The 18,521-nt window shown below is 41.8% G+C and overlaps 2 long non-coding RNA genes across 2 annotated transcripts; one reads left to right on the forward strand and one right to left on the reverse strand.

The window, feature by feature from the left end:
• The first annotated feature begins 811 nt into the window (after positions 1–811).
• LOC120602433 (uncharacterized) lies at positions 812–18,498 on the forward strand. Its single transcript, XR_005652758.1, has 5 exons — positions 812–1,017; positions 2,605–2,650; positions 16,506–16,976; positions 17,372–17,537; positions 18,146–18,498. It is a non-coding gene; the product is annotated as an uncharacterized LOC120602433 (long non-coding RNA).
• On the reverse strand, positions 8,690–11,405 carry LOC120602434 (uncharacterized). The gene is made up of 3 exons (XR_005652759.1): positions 10,902–11,405; positions 10,727–10,796; positions 8,690–9,481 (listed from the first exon to the last, which is right to left on the reverse strand). It is a non-coding gene; the product is annotated as an uncharacterized LOC120602434 (long non-coding RNA).
• Positions 18,499–18,521: the final 23 nt, after the last annotated feature.

Here is an 18,521-nt window from a genome sequence, read left to right on the forward strand (position 1 = left end):
GATGACTGATGGGTGATCCCGCGGGAAAGTGCACGGTGATGGAATACGGGGATCGGTCAGTTTGGAAAGTCGGGAATGCTTCCCTGAGCACGTGACTGTGGCTCTGACAGGGGGAGGAGCCGCAGTTACCTGGATGACGACAGAGCACCAGAGGCGGGAGCGAGAGTGTAGCAGGGGCCGTGGGCTGGAAGAAAGGAGAGAAGGCAGAGGCAGCTGGTCCGCGGAGAGCTGGGGAGGCACCGTGGGGCCAGACGCATTAGAGGGAGGGAGACAGACCGACCGGCCACCGGCCTCGCAGGTGCCCAAAGGACCGATGTCTGTCCTGTTAGCAGCCCGTTCCAGTGACTCTGCCTTCATCTGGACACCCCTGTCCCATCACCGTCATCTCTTGGGGCTCAGCTCAAGTGTCCGCGTCTCTGGGAAGCCTTCTGCAGCCCTGCGCTCTGCAGGTCACGGTGTCCTCCCTTTGGAACTGTGGCCTGTCGATCTTCACATCCTCACCTCCTCGCACAGGCCCGGCTCCGTCCAGGCCTCACGCCGTGGAGGAACCGGTGAGTGGGCGAGCGACACTAAGCATGATCGGGAGGCTTCGTTCATGGCATCGAGCGTGTAGAGGCAACTTGGCCGTGGAGTCCAGTTTCAGAGCCTCCCTCGGTGGGTGGCCCTCACTCTTTCAGGAGCCCCCTTCCTCAAAAAAAAACACCCCTCTCCCTTTTAGTTCAAAGCCCAGCTCGATGTGATTTCAAATGGTGAGGAAATGCCTACGTGATGCGGATGGCCGCGGGTGGCCGCGGATGGCCGCGGATCGGCCAGGATGCGCTCCACGCTATGGTGCCGAACCGGCTCTCGGCAGCCCTCCCAGCTTGGTGACGGATGACAGAGACCACTAGTAAAGGGATCCCGGACAGGAATGCTGCTCTTCGCGGGGGTGTTCCACAGAGCAACGGGGACCAGGACAGGGAATCACGGCTGCTAACTGGGGCAGAGATGGAACAAATTCCCTCTCATCACAGAAAGGTATTATATTTCATGTTGAGGGAAAGGAGAGATTTGCCTACAAATTAGGCTGGAAACTGTAGAGAAGAAATTGTTTGCTGGCCAGATCGGTATGCCAGGATGCTAATGAAATATGACATAAGGAGAAGGGGGTAGGTGTTCCCATAGGAAAGTGGGGTTCTTTAGTGTTTCCTCTACTGTCCTTTTGGGGGGTCGAGTCCCTCCTGTTGCTGCTGTTTCTTGGCTCTCACCAGATTTTCCTCACCTGGGAGAGTTAACCCTTTTGCTCAGCAATTGCACCCAAGAGGCAGGATGGCCTGAGAAACGCTCACTATTCACAGTCCTGCCGATCTGACAGAGTAGGGAGCGAAAGCTGCTTTGCATTGATTTCAGAGTCATAACAGGAATGGAACGATTTTTTGGACATTATTTCCTGTGGGTAAATGAGCAACGAGGTTAGACCGATCCGGAGGCCGGGACCTCTGGTGCCGCCCCGCCTGGCCTGGATCTTCCTGCCAGCGAGCGCCCTGGCACCCTGCACCCCCCACCCCGGTCCTGCAGGCAGCCTCCACCTCCCAGAGCGACGCTCCCATCCTCCGGAGCCCCTGCGGCTCGTTCATTTGTTCTGGCTCCACGGGGCTCTCTGCGTTGTCCTCCCTCTGGATTTACCTGTGCCTGGGTTTTCCTGTCTCAGAAGGACCCATTTGGGTTTCAGTGCTGGGTTTCAGAACTGTCACTGCCGATTCCTGGACTCTGGGCCACAGCATTTCCTCCCCACTGTCCCTCCCTTTAGTCCATGATAATAAAGGAACATAATTATTCAGGGTCCATTGTGTGTTGGCTTTAGCACATGTAGCTTATTAAAAGGCCACACTTCTACACTCATATATTCTTTATTAAAAAAACAAAAAAACAAAAAAAACCTGGAAATACAGACAGATGTCAATAAAAGCATTGAACTTATTTGTGGTTTCTTTTGGGGTGACTTTGAATGTGTGAGGTGCCTGGAAGCTGTCGAGGCAATGTTTTTATTTTAATTAAAGAAGAATTTCTTTGGTTTGTTACAAGGGATCATTGAAACCTTTCAACTGGGAGTGCGGTGGGCAGCCTAACCCCTTCCAAAGCATTTGTGTGACCCAAATTAGGTGGCTCAAAGTTGGATTAACCAAACCAAACAAGGCCCGTGAATGAAGACATTTTGCATGGGGGAATCTGCTTGCCCAGCACTTAATCCTTGAAAGAGCCACTTGGGAGCTGCTCAGTGAAGCATGGCCCTTATATGAAATTCCTTTCTTTTCACCTGTTACTTCTGATTTGATTGAACTGTTTTTTTTTTTTTTAAACATAAGGCAAAGTGCAAAAGTAGTCACTGATTTTGCTAGAAAACAGTTTTATATAGTTTTGTTTTAAAAAAAGACTTAAAAACTTATAAAAAATTACTTTTCTGAGAAAATTGCAAGATACATTTTGGGGGGGATGCGTTTCGGGAATGTTTCTTAGGTAAAATCATATTACTAGGCTGACAGATTTTGAAAGCTAGGAACTCAGGAACCATACGAACAATTGTTTTGCATTGTGAAGTTGGTGAAATTAACTTTTTTTTTTCAGGTTTGAAAAATACTAAGATGGGGCTAAGAGAGGCGCTCTTTCCGAGGTAAATACCAAAATATATTTATTGTGATATGTTTATGGGTTTTACTCGTACGTTCCCAAGATCTTGGGCGTAGCTTCCTCATGAAGCGATGAAGGGTTACTTACAGTATTTTTTGGTATATGCTCCACAAATTTAAGTGCAGTGTTGTTCTGAGGAAAAATGATTTCTTTTCCTCTAGTATAAACTGCGTTCATATAACTATCTTGAAAAATGTGGTTTTGAGGTCAGTAAGAGGCAGACTTCTTGCCTGTGGGCTGCCTTTTCTCCATGTGAGCTGGAGTTTGTAACTCGGGCGGCCAGTTCCCACCAGTTGTCTCCACCCTCTGCCGACCCCATCTCTCCGCCCTCCCTGAATTGTGCAAACAGCTGCTTCCCCTAGTGCCCCGGCCCCTCTCTCCACGGTTCAGGGTGCAGGCCATAGTCCATCGGACTGTTTGGGGGACTCGACAGCAGACACGGGCCATGCACAGCTGTCCCCAGGGCCCCAGGCGCCCGGCCACCATACCCCACGAGTGACGGCCGCAGGCGCTCTGCTCTCCCAGGCTCCCTGCTTTGTTTGGAAATGCCTGAGTTTCAGGCAGGAGGTGGGGACACGCACGGCTCAGTTTGGGCTAAGGCTCAATGCTGAAAAGGAGGACGAGACCCAACAGGGCCGACAAGCTTTTGTCATGGAGCGTGTGAGACAGAGGAGCAGTGGATGAGCCGAGAGTGGAAGACCTCGCTGGACTCTGCAGTGGGGCAGCCTGGGGTCTGGAGGACAGCGCAGCACACGCTCTGAGCCTCCTCTGTGAGGCAGAGCTGGTAACACCTCCTCGCGTGGTGGTTGTGAGGATTAAATTGAATCATAGGTATAAAATACTTCGTGTACTTCCTGACATATTAGGTATCACAAAAGAGAACTTCCAGACTTTTCTGCTGACACCTGCCAGATGTCCCCACTGTCTGCGATATCTTATATTGGTGCCGTTACCTCAGCTGTTTATTTCTGTCCAGCCCCAGGTTGTGTTAAGTAAAACAGATTCAGTGCAGGTTTGTAGGAAACAGCTCAGAAAAATTCTACAAGTCACCATTTGGAAGACGTGGAGTTGATAATGACGCATGAGTACACGGTACGTGCGCTCGCAGGGGGAGGTCGTAGGTAAAAGCTGAGGCAGGTCCTGGTCGGAATTCAAAGCAGGTCAGGTGAAGGCAGGATGGTCCAGCTCCACAGTCTGGCTAAATGATGACATCAAGAACAGTTTCTGCAGCTGCAGGCACCGTCCTGAGTGTCAGCTGAGGGATGACAGTGGATCCCTCGCACCCTCGCTGGCCGTGTCAGGAACAGGCGCAGGCGTGTGCAGTCGGTGCTTCTCCACTGATGCTCTTAGGGGTCAGAGCTGACTCTTGGGAAAAGTGTGGAATGGGCGATGCCCTTGTCCTCGTCATTGCGACCTCTCCACTTCTAGTGACTTCTAGTGACTTCTAAGGCATCAGATCTCCAGTGTCCTTCCCTTGCCCTCTTTAAATCCTGTGCTCAGAGTTAGTCATTGTAGTACATGTGAGGGATGTCATACCGGTTTGCAGTAGCTGTGGCTCTGAGGTCCCCCACCCCCGCCCCCCACACGCCTTTACTCCCGCTCCATTTCTGTCTGGCCACAGGCCCTGCGTCTGGACTCCAGGGGCGAGCAGAGACTAGACTCAGAGTATCCCACCCCCTTGGCCAATGTCTCTGGGTGACGGTTGACATATGACCCCTGGGGCCCGGTCCTGCTGTGTGGAGAAAGCCTGTATGCCAAAGAGGAGCCCAGGCCCAAGACATCCCAAAGGAAGGCTGGAGGAGGCCTGCCAGGGTCAGAACACCCAGAACTGGCTTGATCTATGCCGCCGCGGCTCTTCCTGTCCACGATCTACCCACTCCCCTCTCCATAACCCCCTGTTCTGTTTCAGTCAGTTGGCATTGCATTTCTGTTGCTTTTCTCTGGAAAAATCCTGTGTGCTTTGATCGACTCTAAGGTCTTTTTCCCCGAGGTGGACTTCTTAAAATCACTATTAAAGATCCACACACAGGGGAGTCTGTGAGGTGTTTTTCTTTGAACTACCCACTGTAACGAATGATGCCGAGGAAGTAAGTAGGAAATTAAATTCATTGTAAGATTATTGTTCTGTATATACCTTTTGTTTTTGGTCTAAAATGCTCAAAATGTAGGTAGTGAGCAGCTATGATAAAGACACTTTGTTTTTGAAAGAGCAAAGACGATGTAATTTAATTTTAGATCATTCCAGATTGAGTTCGAGTCAACATGTAGATGACTGGAAATCTGCCAGAAATTAAATGCCAGTTATTAGGTCCTAACCTCAGGTTATGACCCAAGTTAGAGTCACTGAGGGTATCCAAAAGGGCTGCAAGATTATTAAAAAAAAACCAAAAAACCTTGACATGTTATCTTTACCTTCAAGCTACATATTTATTTGATTGGGGGAGGGGATAACTTGTTAAAAGGAGGGCTTATGGGGGAAGAAAGTCAGTTACAGAGAAGCCAGGCCAAAGGTGGCAGCAATGCCAGAACTCTGGTCCAGGGCAGTGAGTGACCATGTGGAGTATGCACTAGAGACAGGAATCTGCATGTGCTCTATTGATTTGGAGCAGAGTAGAAAGATAGATTCCGTCTTACATGATGACTGTTGACAGAGAATGAAGACTAGTTGGAGAATTGTGTGCAGAAAGAGTCTGAGGCTCAGTGATCGGCCGCGATTATTTATCAGTGATGTCTGCCTTGGGCACAGGAGTGGATTCTGGTGGTACCGCATCCTCAATTCAGATTCTCAGCAGCGGAGGGAATAAAAAATTCTATCCCTTCACAGCAGAGCCGTACTTAACGATGCCCACTGATTAAATGGAGTTGGGCACCGAGAAATTCACATCAGCCTCCATGCAGATCTGACCAAAACTCAGGGGAGCAGCCAGCAAAGCTGTGGAAAGACTGCTTTGGGGGTGCTGACAAATATTGAGTTTAGATAACTCTCCCTGTAGAGGTTAATAAAAAAAAATCTTCAAGGTAGGCTGGTAGGAAAAACTAAACTGTGGAATGGGGGAAAGGGAACAACGTCCTGAAGACTAAAAAGTTGTCTACTTCAGATTCTGGAAGACATTTTTGTAAAGATAATAAGGCTACAGCAATAGGTTTAAAAACAAAATAAAAACAGAACGTGGTCTTTGAAATAAAACAACACTCAAAGGAGAGACCAGGCTGAGAGGAAGACACAATGGAATAAGATGAAATTCACCTCATTTTATTTTCTATAGGTTTATTTTGTTCTTTTTGTTTCTTCTTTTACCTGAATGGTCAGTTCTTCTGTTTTCAACATTATTTTTTAACATCTATAGTTAAGATGATAACATTTTTTTGAGTACCAGTTTGACTGTATCCCATAGCTTTTGCTATGTCACACTGAAACCAGTCTGAGATTTTAAGTTTGATATCCTCTGGTATCCAGGTTATTTAAAAGGAATTAATAAAATATTTTTTGTGAGGGGGACTTTTTTTCTTTGCTGTCTTTTGACAATGACTTTCTAGTTTTGTTACCTTGTGATCAGAGAAGAAACACTCTGTGATTTCTACTTTTTAGAATTTATGGAGTTTTTTCCCATGGAGGACCATGGCATAAGCATTTTTATAAATATTCTGTAGATTTTTTACTTATGATCGCCCTACATGATCTGTTGATTAGGTTAAAGTTTTCCGCTGTGGATTTGTTAATATCTCCTTATTTTTCTAACAATTTTTACTTTACATTTTACTATCTATGTGCATAAAGAATCATTCTAAGTTTCAACAGTGTATTCTTCCTTTTGTCATGTCTAATAATATATTCATTTCGAGTTATATTTTTGGAATACTAATGTTATCATATCTAATTCTTTTTTGAAAGCGTTTCTCTAGTATGTTATTGTTCATCTCTTTATTTTTAACCCTTCTAAATAATTTCGTTGTAAATATATCTCTTTTCGTCATCGACATAGATTAAAACAATTTTTTTTTTTTTGCTGTCGCCATCTCTTTCAACAGGAAGAAATTCGTAATGTTTTTTTCTGTTGTGGGAAATTTCACGTATACACAAAAGAGAACAATAAGTGTCACTCTGCTTCCGAAACGATCAGTTCCCACCAATTTGGATTATTCTGAAGCCAGATTTTTTAAAACTTGGAAGAACTAGCAGCAGGGATTTTATTGCAGATACGAACGACCCAGGAGCAGGAAAGAAAACGTGGGTGCTGATATTGAAATGTTGTTTATGCTATGCCTTTACGTAGGCATAATTTCCTGACCGATGCCTGCAATACCAGCCTTTTCAATACATTTACCAATGAGTTTTCTTTTTCTTTTTTTGAAATTTATCATCTTAACCATTTTTCAGTGTGCTGTGCTAATTCATCTTACTTAAAAAAATTCACATCGATGTGAAACAGATCTGCTGAACTGTCATTTTACAAAGCTGAAACTCTATACCCGTTAAACAACTCCCTTTTTCTCTCTTCTTCAACCTCCTTTCTACTTTCTATCTCTAAGAATTTGACAACTTTAGGTACTTCATATCAGCGGAATCATACAGCATTTGTCTCTTCATGACTGACTTATTTCACTTAGCATAATGACCTCAGAGTTTATCCATGGTGCAGCATGTGACAGGATTTCTTTCCTTTTTAAGGCTGCATAGTATTCCACTGGATGTATCTACCATATTTGTTTTTCCATTCATCCTTGGATGGATATGTGGGTTGTTTCCACCTCTTGGCTCCAATGAGCTTTTCTAATTTCTTTATTGCTTCTCCTCAGATCCCATTGTTTCCTTGTTTCTTGGATTTGTGTCTCATATATATATATTTTTATTTTTCTGGAAGATATCCTCTAACAATTCTTAAGAAAAGATTCTTGATTGATAATTTCTCAGGGAATGATATTTTTCCCACCATAGACTTCCAGTTCAAAATAGTTTTTCAGTCTGAACTTTCAAGTTATTTCTTCTTGTCTTCTTGCATCTGGATTACTTCTTAGTCCATTGTAGAAAAAGGCATTCTTTCTTGTTTTGGTGTGTCCAACAATTTCTTTACAAGCAAAGTTGTTTGCAATGTATCAGAGCAACAAAGAGATATTCTCAGGTAGCGAGGGCTCAGAAATTCATAGCACCTATGCATCTGATTTTAAATATTTACTTGAAGACATGCATCAACTGACACAGGAATTGACAATTCAGGTTATTCGCGATCTATCAGATTCCCCTCTCAGTGAGCTCTGACTGCCCCTAAATTAGGCCTCCACATGGATTATTTGGTGTCAGATTCTGCTTGGGCAGGGCGAGCTTGGTCCCCATCTTTGTTCTTTTCCCACTTGCGAGGAATGTATTTTTCAGGCTCTGTCCTTCACTCTTGAAATGCAAAAAAACTTCTTGTCATTCTTAATGATCATTTAAAGCAATAGCAGTGCCATTCTGACTGGTGGTTGCTCACATAGGCTAAATATTTTGCTGAAAGAGAGATGGAGAGAGACAAAATCCCACGCCGTTGGCTCCTTCCGTCAGAATTTCCCTTTCTCACGTCTCGCTTCAGAGGGGCTTCATTATTTTCTTCTTCTTCCTCCTAGTTTGAAGTAACTTAATGCCCCTCTTTTTCACTTTTCTTGAAGAATTTATCACCTCTGCAATCGGCTGAAGCTAAAACTATTTGAGAACAATGGAGGGCTGAAGTTATATTTTTAGTGTCTGGTATCGAGAATGTGACTAATTAAAAAGGAAACACAATCTGGATTTGTTTTTAATGAGATAGATAGAGTTTCGACTTCCTCCCTAGTAGAATACCAAAGGAAGACAGAACCGAGAGCCACACAATAAGGCCTCAAGCCGAGAATAACAACGATTTGTTATGTCGTCCATTCCATCCTCAGCACTGCCCATTCCAGGGTCCATTCTGCTCTTTTCATAATGCTCAAAACGATTTCACATCTGCAAGTAATTAGTTGCAAAATAATCTATCTTGGGACTGTGGGCTGGAGAAGGGTTGGGCAATAGGGTTTGCAACCATGGTATAACAATGTGTAAATCACGTATTCCTTCTGCTTTTGTCTACGTTTATAGCTGTAAAAACGTTACATGGGTATTAGCTGGTCCTGAGAAACTGCAAACAGAGCCCGTTGGAAAGCACCCAAAACAGTACTCACATTTATCTATTATCTCCCATTTTACAGAGCTCCCTCCCGATGTGATCTGAATGCTTTTTCACAACAACCCTGAGGGGCAGGAGAAGGTGAAATTTCTGTCTGATACATGAGGAACCCGTGGTCGTGAAGCTACTAGCCAGTAGGTGACATGATTTGCTCTGTTGGGTTTTTGCAGACATTTTATTAATAGTTTATTACTGTAGTAACACACACAGGGACGTGTAAAAAAGTCATAACAGCATGACGCGATGAATTATTACAGAGAGAATACACTCATGGGACCAGTTTCCAGATCGAGAAACAGAATAATATCAGCACTTCGTACCCTCTTCCAGGCCCCCACGCCCACAGGCAGCTACCACTCTGATTCCTTGACAGGTGACATGTTTATGTGAATTAATTTTGCATGGCATGTGAACCAGGACCTCGTAACGCACGGGTGCATTATACATGTGGGCTTGACACATTTAGGAATATCCGTACATGATGCGATGCGATGCACATGAGGACACGACGAAGGAGTGAAGATGTTCCCGCCTGAAGAAGGTTCATCCGAGCTGGGACTTGATAGCTCTAACGCGTGAAGGATGAATGCTCATGGCAGATGCAGATGGAACGTTATAAGGTGCTTTCTCCATTTCTATCAAGAAATGACAAAAACACAGTTTAGAAAGATAAAAATACCTTTCTCTCATTCTTAGAACTTTGTGGACAAGGAGGAAAGCATTTTCTTCTAAGGACATTTTAAATTTTCGGTCGTAAAGTGCTAACTTCAAGATGGCTGGTTCGATCCTAACCAGAGACAAGGAATGCACAAAGTGGCTCGTCGAGAGAGTTTCCTTTCCCTTTCGGTGTCTGGCCGAGCATTTCTATCAATTTCCATTGAGGAAATCGGCACTGTGTCCTTTTAAGGGAAATGATGTGTTGCTGGAATAGGGAGGCGATGTCTAATTTGCCTCCCTGCGTTGGAGGTAGAAGTTTCCCTAGAGATGAAGTATTTGCTCGCGAATGAATGTGCTGCGTCTCCTTTAGATGGGCGAAGCCAAAGCCTGACGGTAATTGCTCCAGCCAGTATCCTTCATCAGATGAATTCTGGAAGCTTCCCCTTCCATGTCTTCACCACTATTCTCGTTTTTCTCCACTGTCTGGAGAATTGGAAGCCAAGGGCAACAGCGACTTGCTTAGAATGGTTTAGGGCTTGAGCTCCTGGGAATATAACTAAGCCTGCTCCCAGCTTCGGTGCTGCCTTGCGATGGAATCCTTCTAGTCTTCTCTTAGCAAGTGCTGTGTCGACGTAGCCTCCATTAGAAAAGACTTGCTTTCCCTCTGGAGTCTGTGTGTCCCTCTGCCTCACCCCCAGACCCACTGAGCTCAGAGCAGAGGAATGTTTACACGAAGAGAGACTGCCAAGGTTTTAAATTGCACCCATTAAGGAACAAATTATCCTCTTAATCGTTCTTTGTTCCATTCCTCAAAAGATTAAAATGCTTTTAATTTAATAAAGTTTTGAAAAACAGGTAAGTTTATAATTTGACAAAACTGTGTTCAGCAAAGTGAAAACACCCAGGAAGCTCTAGAGGATAAAGAGAATGAGCTATTTAGGGCTTGTCCATCTCTCATTTCTGCAATATAAGGACGCTGCCCAAGTTTGGCTCTTAACTCTCCTGTAGAAGCACTGGGATTTTTTTCTTTTTTCTTTTTGTCAAATTAGTTAAGTCAGAGTGTAGGTTGGAATCGTAAAAAAACAAAAAAAAACAAAAAAAACAAACAAACAAAAAAAACAAAACTAAAAAACCAAATCTGACATTTCTTTCCTTCAGAATATCGATAGTCTAGACAGATAAACAAGCTTAGAGGGAAATATTGTTTTTATTCACTTTCTCACCTTTATCCTGCAGATACGTGAAAATGTAGATCACAAATAAAATCTGCAGTGTGGCAGTACGAGGTCAGTTCTGAAATGATTAACGTGAGGATAAGGACATATTTATAACAAATAAATGTCGTAAATAATTTCGCTCAAGTTTGGAAGAACGGCAGGTCCTGGTGCTGGTGCTCACTTCGCTGTCCTTTGTCCTCAGAGTCCTCAGGATGGCAGATCATGACTGATCTGAAACCATGACAGAGCTTGTGGAAAAGTAAATACTCACATGCAATAATCACTCCGGCCAAATATTCTAAACAAATTTTCAATAAGCCATTGTTTAATCACCATGAAATAATGGTCACTTATCTTCAAAGAAAAATATTTAGAATGCAAACCTCTCTTGTTGTCATAAGGTGCTATAGGTTGAATGTTTGTGTACCCCCTAAATTCATATGTTGAAATCCTAACCCCCAATGTGGGAGTTAATTGTGTTAAGAGGTAGAGCCCTTGGGAAGTGAACAGGTCATGAGGCCAGAACCCTCAGAAATGGAATTAGGACCCGAGAAAGCTCCCTTGCACCTTCCATTGTGTGAGGACAGGGCTGGAAGGTGCCATCCTGAGCAGGAAGTGGACCCCTGCAGACACCGACTGGCCGGCCTTGGTCTTAGACTTCCTGCCTTCAGAATGATGAGAAGTAAATATTTGTGGTTTTAAGCCACCTAGTCTGTGGTATTCTGTTACAGCAGCCTGCATGGACTATTAGACAAGGTATATATATAAATGTAGTAAATTTTACTTTGGGAAATGCCTAAATCAACCCCTTCCTGAATGACAAGAAATACTACCTGGACACTTTGTTATACCTTAGGTTATTCATACTCTCCTGCTTCTCTGCAGAGGAAAAGGAAGATTTAAACTTCAAAAATTTATCAGCATCTGAACAATAAAAGTTAATCATTTAACTGAAATTGAAAAAATTTAACTAAATCTCCTTAGCCTGATGACTATTTAAAAAAATACACACCACTTTTTATTGGTGTATGAGTCAAGAGTCAGATGTCAGCTTGTCACATTACTAATGATGATAAATTGGATCACTTGGTTAAGAAGGTGTCTGCCAGATTCCTTCATCATGAAGATAATCTTTCCCTTTATAATTAATAAATATTATGTGGGGTTATATTTTGAGACCGTGTGAATGTCCACTTCCTCTGAAAGTTTTTACTCAGTGGTTTTAGCATCCACTGGTGACTTTCGCTTGAATCATTACGTTGATGATTGCTAAATGCTGATGTTTAAAATTCTATTATTCCTTCTGCATTGATTAGCTAGCATTCTTCTGTAAAGAATTTTTTCATTCCCCCCTTGCTTCTCTCCACTTCTTAATTTCACTGTGGACTCTGATTCTTTTTACTCTATGTTTTATAATTATCATCATTGTTTCGATAACCCCCAAATTTGGCCAGTGATCGTCCCTTCAAATGAGACCGTGAGTCCTTTAAATATCCTAGTAGTTTTTGAGCACTTCTTTCTTTCTGGCATGAGATGTCTTCTCATTTATTCTAAAATAATTTTTCATGTTTCAAGTTTTTCTCATACAGCTTTTGCACATTTCTTTTTAAGTTCTTTCCAACATATGTTATTTTTGTTGTTGCTATTGTAATGAGGTTTCCCCTTCTATTATGTCTTCCAACTGCATGTATATACATTCAGGGTGGAAAGAGTAGTCTCTTCAACAAGGAGTTTAGAGAAAACTGAATAACCACATGCAGAAAAATTAAATTGGATCTCTGTCTTAAACTGCTCACAGAAAGTAACTCTAAATGGATCAAAAACTTAATCACCAGACCTGAAACCGTAAAACTCCTAGAAGAAAACACAGAGAAGAAGCTCCTGCCATTGGTCTTGGCAATGACTTTTTTTTATATGACACCAAAAGCACAACAAAAGAAAAAAATTAACAAGTGGAACTGAGTCAAACTTAAAAGCTTCTGCACAGCAAAATAAACAATAATAAAATGAACAGGCAGTCTATAGACCAGGAGAAAATTTCTGCACACCATATATTAGATAAGAGGTTAATATCCAAAATTTATAAAGAGCTCATACAACTCAATGACAAAAAAAAAAAAATCCAATTTGGGTAGAGAAACGAAATAGACATTTTTTCAAAGAAGACATCAAATGGCCAACAGGTACATGAGAAGGTTTTCAACATCCCTAATCATCAGGGAAATGCACATCAAAACCATGATGAGTTATCACTGCACTAAACCTGTAAGAAAGCCTACGATCCAGAAGACAAGAGGTAAGTGTTGGCACAGATGTGGAGAAAAGGGAACCTTTGTGCGCTTTTGGTGGGATTGCAAACTGCTTCAGCCACTATGGAGAACAGTATGGAGTTGCCTTAAGAATGTTGAAAATAGAACCACCATATGTCCCAGCAATCCCACTTCTGGATATACTTCCAAAGGAAATGGAAACAGGCTACCAAAGAGACATATGCACTCCCGTGGTGATTGTGGTATCGTACAAAATAGCAAGATAAGGAAACCACTTAAGCGTCCATCATTGGATAAATGGATAAAGAAAGTGTGGTGTACAGGTACAATGGAATACTATTCAGTCGTGAGAAAAAAGGAAATTCTGCTATTTGTAACAATATGGATGGAACTTGAGGACATTATGCTAAGTGAGATAAGTCAGACAGAGAAAGACAAATACTGCGTGATATCTCTTTTATGTGGAATCTAAGAAAATGTGTAATGGTAAAAGCAGAGAGTAAAATGGTGGTTACCAGGGCTTGGGGTTGGGGGCTGGGGAAGATGGAGGAGATGACGTTTGAGGATACAGACTTGCAACTAGTGGATAAATAAGTCCTGGTGATCTAATGCACAGTCCAGTGATTACAGACAACAAAATTATATTATAAACGTTAAACTTTCTAAGAGACTACATCTATTGTTCCCAGCACTAGAAGAAATGATAATTAGGTGATGTAATAGAGGTGTTAGCTCATGCTACAATGGCAGGTATACTTCAATATAAATGTATCGAATTAATATGTGGTGCATCTTAAACTTACACAGTATGTGTCAAATATATCTCAATAAAAAAAATAAAAGGGGTTTTAAATTTTCAGATGGGAAGGCCAATTTGTTATTAATCTTTATTGCATTGTAATGAGACGATATGTTTTTGTTATTTCTCCTTTGTGGAACATATTGAGGCTTTCTTTGTGAACTACCACATGATCAATTTTTGTGAACATTCCGTGTATATTCTACTATCAAAGTGAGAGATAAAGAAATATCATTAAAATTACGTTACTTTTTTGTTTGTGTTCTTCTATATCCTTATGTTTTGTCCACTTACCCTTGGTTTATTCCTATTTCCTCAAATCTCTTGAAAGTGTTGATGCACTATTGTCTTATTCTGTGCTATTGTCATGGAAAAATTTGATGCCAAACTGATTTTCTTTTCTTTGTAAGTGACTTGGTAATTTTCCTTGGAGGCCTAGAGGATTATTTTTTCTTTTTTAAAAAAACTCTAATACTAGTCTTAGTAAGATATGTGTTGAAGTTGACCACTCTGGGTTGTCTTACTAGATACACAGTGGACTATTTCATTATGTAAACGATGTAAATGTGTGTCAATTTTATCTCTGAAAAATTTTCTTGGATTATCGTTTTAAATATTGATTGTATTCCATTATTTTGTTTTTAATTCATCGATGATTCCAATTATTCATTCATTAGATCTTTTAAATTATTTTTACCTCAATCACTTTCTCTCGGATTCTTGTGTCTTTTTGTTTTGTTTTCATTCTTTCATTTGTTTTTATGCCTTTCCTGAACACCTTTTAATGTATCTATTTTCTTTTGGGCATATCGTGATTTAGTCAATTTCTAAGATGATTTTGTCTTTTTAAAAAATTTCATTTCTGATTTTTATCCATTTATGTTTTCAGTTTTAAAATTTCTGAGCCAGGCTATTCCGCCCCCCGCCCCCCGCCCGCCTTATATCTCCAAATGGTTAAGGATATTTAAGGAATGTTGACATTTTCTTCTGCTTTGTTATTGTTTTTTGGGGGGGCGGTAGAATATTCATCAGGTAAAAGGCTTTGATTTTATGTTCCTTTTTCTTCTTATAGTAACTGTGTGGATATTGTGATGTTTATTCTTCATTTTGCGATGTTGTATTTTCTTGGACTAGCAATAACTGTCACAGGTAGAGATGAGGAGGTGAAGCTTTAGATTATACATGAGATTTCTTAACTCAAGAGCTTCCTCTTCTGTTTGTTTATGAAGTACAGCTTATTAAAAATTTCTCCCTATTTTGGGACGATGGTGACGTGTCTTCTGATTTTGTGATTTTTTTGTTTCTAGTTCTTTCTTATTTTTCTCCACCACCTAATCTCTAAAGGCTTCTCCTACAGAACTGGTCCTTTCTCAAGATGTCCACGTCTGTTTTTACAGACTTTCAAGCTCCTTCCTTTTGATTCGTCAGTAACTGTGCTTTAATCTACCACGTCTCATGCCTGTGTTCAGTATTTTCCCACTCAGGAGAGACATTTTCTTCCTGGGGTGGCCGCGTCTGTTTTCTCACACCAAGGCGCCTGCTTTCTTTTCCTCTTTTCTCAACTGGCTCTTCTGAATTGGGTTGTTTATTTATCTATTTGGACATAATTTGAAGTTTGTAGTTTTCTCTCTCTCATCATTGTGCTATCGGCACAAATTCAAATGGTTTTACTTGCTTATATTGCTGACTTCTGTGGTTTTCCAGAATATTTATAGAGTCAGATTATAGAATATTTATTTCCTTTCGATTTTCCCCCCATCTTTTGTCTATACATAATTTTACACAGTTGTCATCACAGGTCTATTTAATTTTGCTTCTTTTTAACAATATTATTTTAATTTCCCCAATTTCTTTCATAATCCTACAGATACTATCATAATTCGTGAATAGGCCTATAATATTTTTCCAAGTGGATATGTCATGCTATATTTTATTACTTTTCTATTGTTGGATATTTACATTGGAAAAGGAAGGTTACAAGTGTGTTTGGCACGAATAAATTTAGCTCAAGCCATTATGAGGGATGAGTACTTGGCCCAGAAAACATGCAATAAATTTTTGTGGAATCAGTGATTCAAAAGAAATATAAAATTGGACAAAACGACACAAATGGGAAGAAAACCGAAATGTCCTTTAAAATGTTCGATATAATATGTCAGTCTCACATTCTGCAGGAATCTCATGAACTGCTTAGGACTTCACCGGGGGGCACACCAGAATGAAATGCTCTGGGAGCATCAGAATGAATACACTGGAAACTAAGTTTGGTTTTTGGTGGAGTCAAGTGCAAAAACTGTCTTAGAGTGAAGGTCATGAAAAAGAGCTTCAATCTGAGGGTAACTTTTATTCAAGGCGACTCCTGGGGATAAGTAACCGTGTGACCTTGTCATTTGGTCCCCCCTCCTTCGCATGGGTGGTGATGATGGAACCAGCCCTGGATGTGGTCAGTCTCCATAAATCATTTCTTCCATTGTCTGAATACATCTGGGCATCCACAGTAGTTTGTTCCCCAAGTATATAAAGAAGCAGAGGCCAAGGGTGTAATCTTGGAGCTATTTAAATAGAGTGGTTCCAGTCAAGACAAGCAGCTGTTCCCAATTATTAGTCCATATATTCTAGGTGCCAGGGAAAGCCCACAAGGGTGTCACTAAATTGAATTTTAAAGTGACCTCCTGGTTGGATGAAAATCTCCTAGCTGTTGTTTTTTTCCCCACAGACTGGTCCCCTATTGGACAAGTTAGCAACACTCTTGTTACGAATGAATCATCGCTTCTGCCTATGGATGAAATCTGTGTTGTTCCATAGTCTTCCAAGGAACGTGAATTCACCTTCCAGGGAATCTTTTGTAGACACTGTTAGACTAAAAGCTTGAACACAAGGACAAGTCAGACATCTGCAAAAAGAGAAAGCTCTAATGACGGGGAGTGGTTGCATTATTTTAAACGTATGTGACTGCGTCGAAGCATGACACCAAGGGATGCCTGGTTCCTGACGCACATCTTGGTGATCCCCTGTGGGAATATGAGGCTCGTGATCCATTTCTAATTAGGGAAGTAGGTCTGACTCTCTTTGGAGTTCGTCACAGGTTACAGGAGGAACTTCCGCCATGAGCCTGCTCAGAATGACAAGGCGCTCTTCCAACGCAAGACCTCACCACGGATGCCCCAGTGTCCCTTCCCCGAATCCGGTAAACTCTAGTACTAAGGAGCCTGAGGTCTGGAGTCACACCGCCTGTCTTTAAGTCTTGGCTTCATCACTTATTATGTAGTGTGACCTTGAGCTAGTTAAACTTTTTATTTATCTCCATTTTTGTATGGAGATAATAAACTACCAACTTAATAGGATTGTCGTGAGAATTTAATGAGGTTATCCATTAGGAGTGCTTGTCACTTGGCCAGTTTTCTCCCCCTCCTCTCCATTATCATTGATTATTGTCATCCCTCTCAAGGGATAGCTACACAAAATTAAAACACTGCTTTCATTGATCTGACTCCCTTTATTGAAGTGATCCTTCTGTGGAACGTGAATTATTTAAATTATTCGAGGGCAACTGTTTTTCTTTTTCTCCTTCCACATGTGTAGAGATGACAGAGAGATGTCTGAGCAGCTGTTTCACAATTCACAGAGCGCAAGATGTCCTTCGTTAGGCTAGTGGAAGTATCTCCTGGGGTGACTGGCAACCCAGAACGTCACTCCACACAGGTGACCCAAGAACGTCACTCCACACAGGCGACCCAAGCGGCCTCAGGTCAGTGCAAAATTCCTTGCTGTGCACGTCTTCCCGTGGCGATTTTAAGCCTTGAAGTTTGAGGAACACACATTTATTCAGTGTCCACCTGAAACATTAAAGCAAGGTGTGTAATTCTATTGTATATGCCTCAGAGAGGTGCACCAACAGAAAATTCATTTCACCAATGTGAAAAAGGCCCGTTTAATTGGTTGTCAGGGTTGGCGAGTTTACATCTCAAAGCACATATGCGAGCTCTTTGAACAGCAGCACAGAGGGTTTATTTAGTAGCTCTGTTTTACTGCGGTGAGGTGCCAAGTCAGCTCTAGAGAAATCTTGCGATGTGGTGCCTAGGAGTCTAACTCCTAAATTGAATGCCTGTGCTGCCTTCTGTCCTTCCCACACGAAGAGTAAGAAAGCAACCTCAGGGGCAGCGGGCCTTTTATTTCACACGAATGAATTCTTAATAGTTGATGTTTATGATTGTTTTTACATACAGTTTTATGACTTATTTTATGTCTACAGGGTTCCTAGAATATATGTCCCCGAGTTCAATATTTCCCCTTTATCCTCTCAGACCTAACTGTGTTCGATATGCGGCATTTGATATGCTATCTTTTATTATGCAGGAGCCCTTTGATCTCTGCAGAGGAAAGGCGCCATATAAATGCAGAAATCCATTATAGTCATACAGAAGACTGGCTTTATGGGTGAAGTCCAGCTTAGCGACGCTGTTGGATGGAAGAGTGTGCGAGGCAGTGGAATGCTAATGCCAAAGCACTATTCAGATAAGTGGCCTTGTTTAAGAAATTTGTTTTTTAAGTATGCTTTTTAGTGAGCACACGGCCAAAAAAAAGTGCACCAGTCATAAGCGTTCAGCTTGATGAGTGTCAGCACAGTGAATCCACCCCATGTAACCAGCACCCAGATTAAGAAATAGAATATTACAGTATCCCCAGTGCCCCTTCTCATTCCCTACACCCTACAAGGTTATCGCGATTTTTT

This window comes from Pteropus medius, unplaced genomic scaffold (genome assembly GCF_902729225.1).
Source record: "Pteropus medius unplaced genomic scaffold, Ma_sr-lr_union100, whole genome shotgun sequence".
NCBI lineage: Eukaryota > Metazoa > Chordata > Mammalia > Chiroptera > Pteropodidae > Pteropus > Pteropus medius.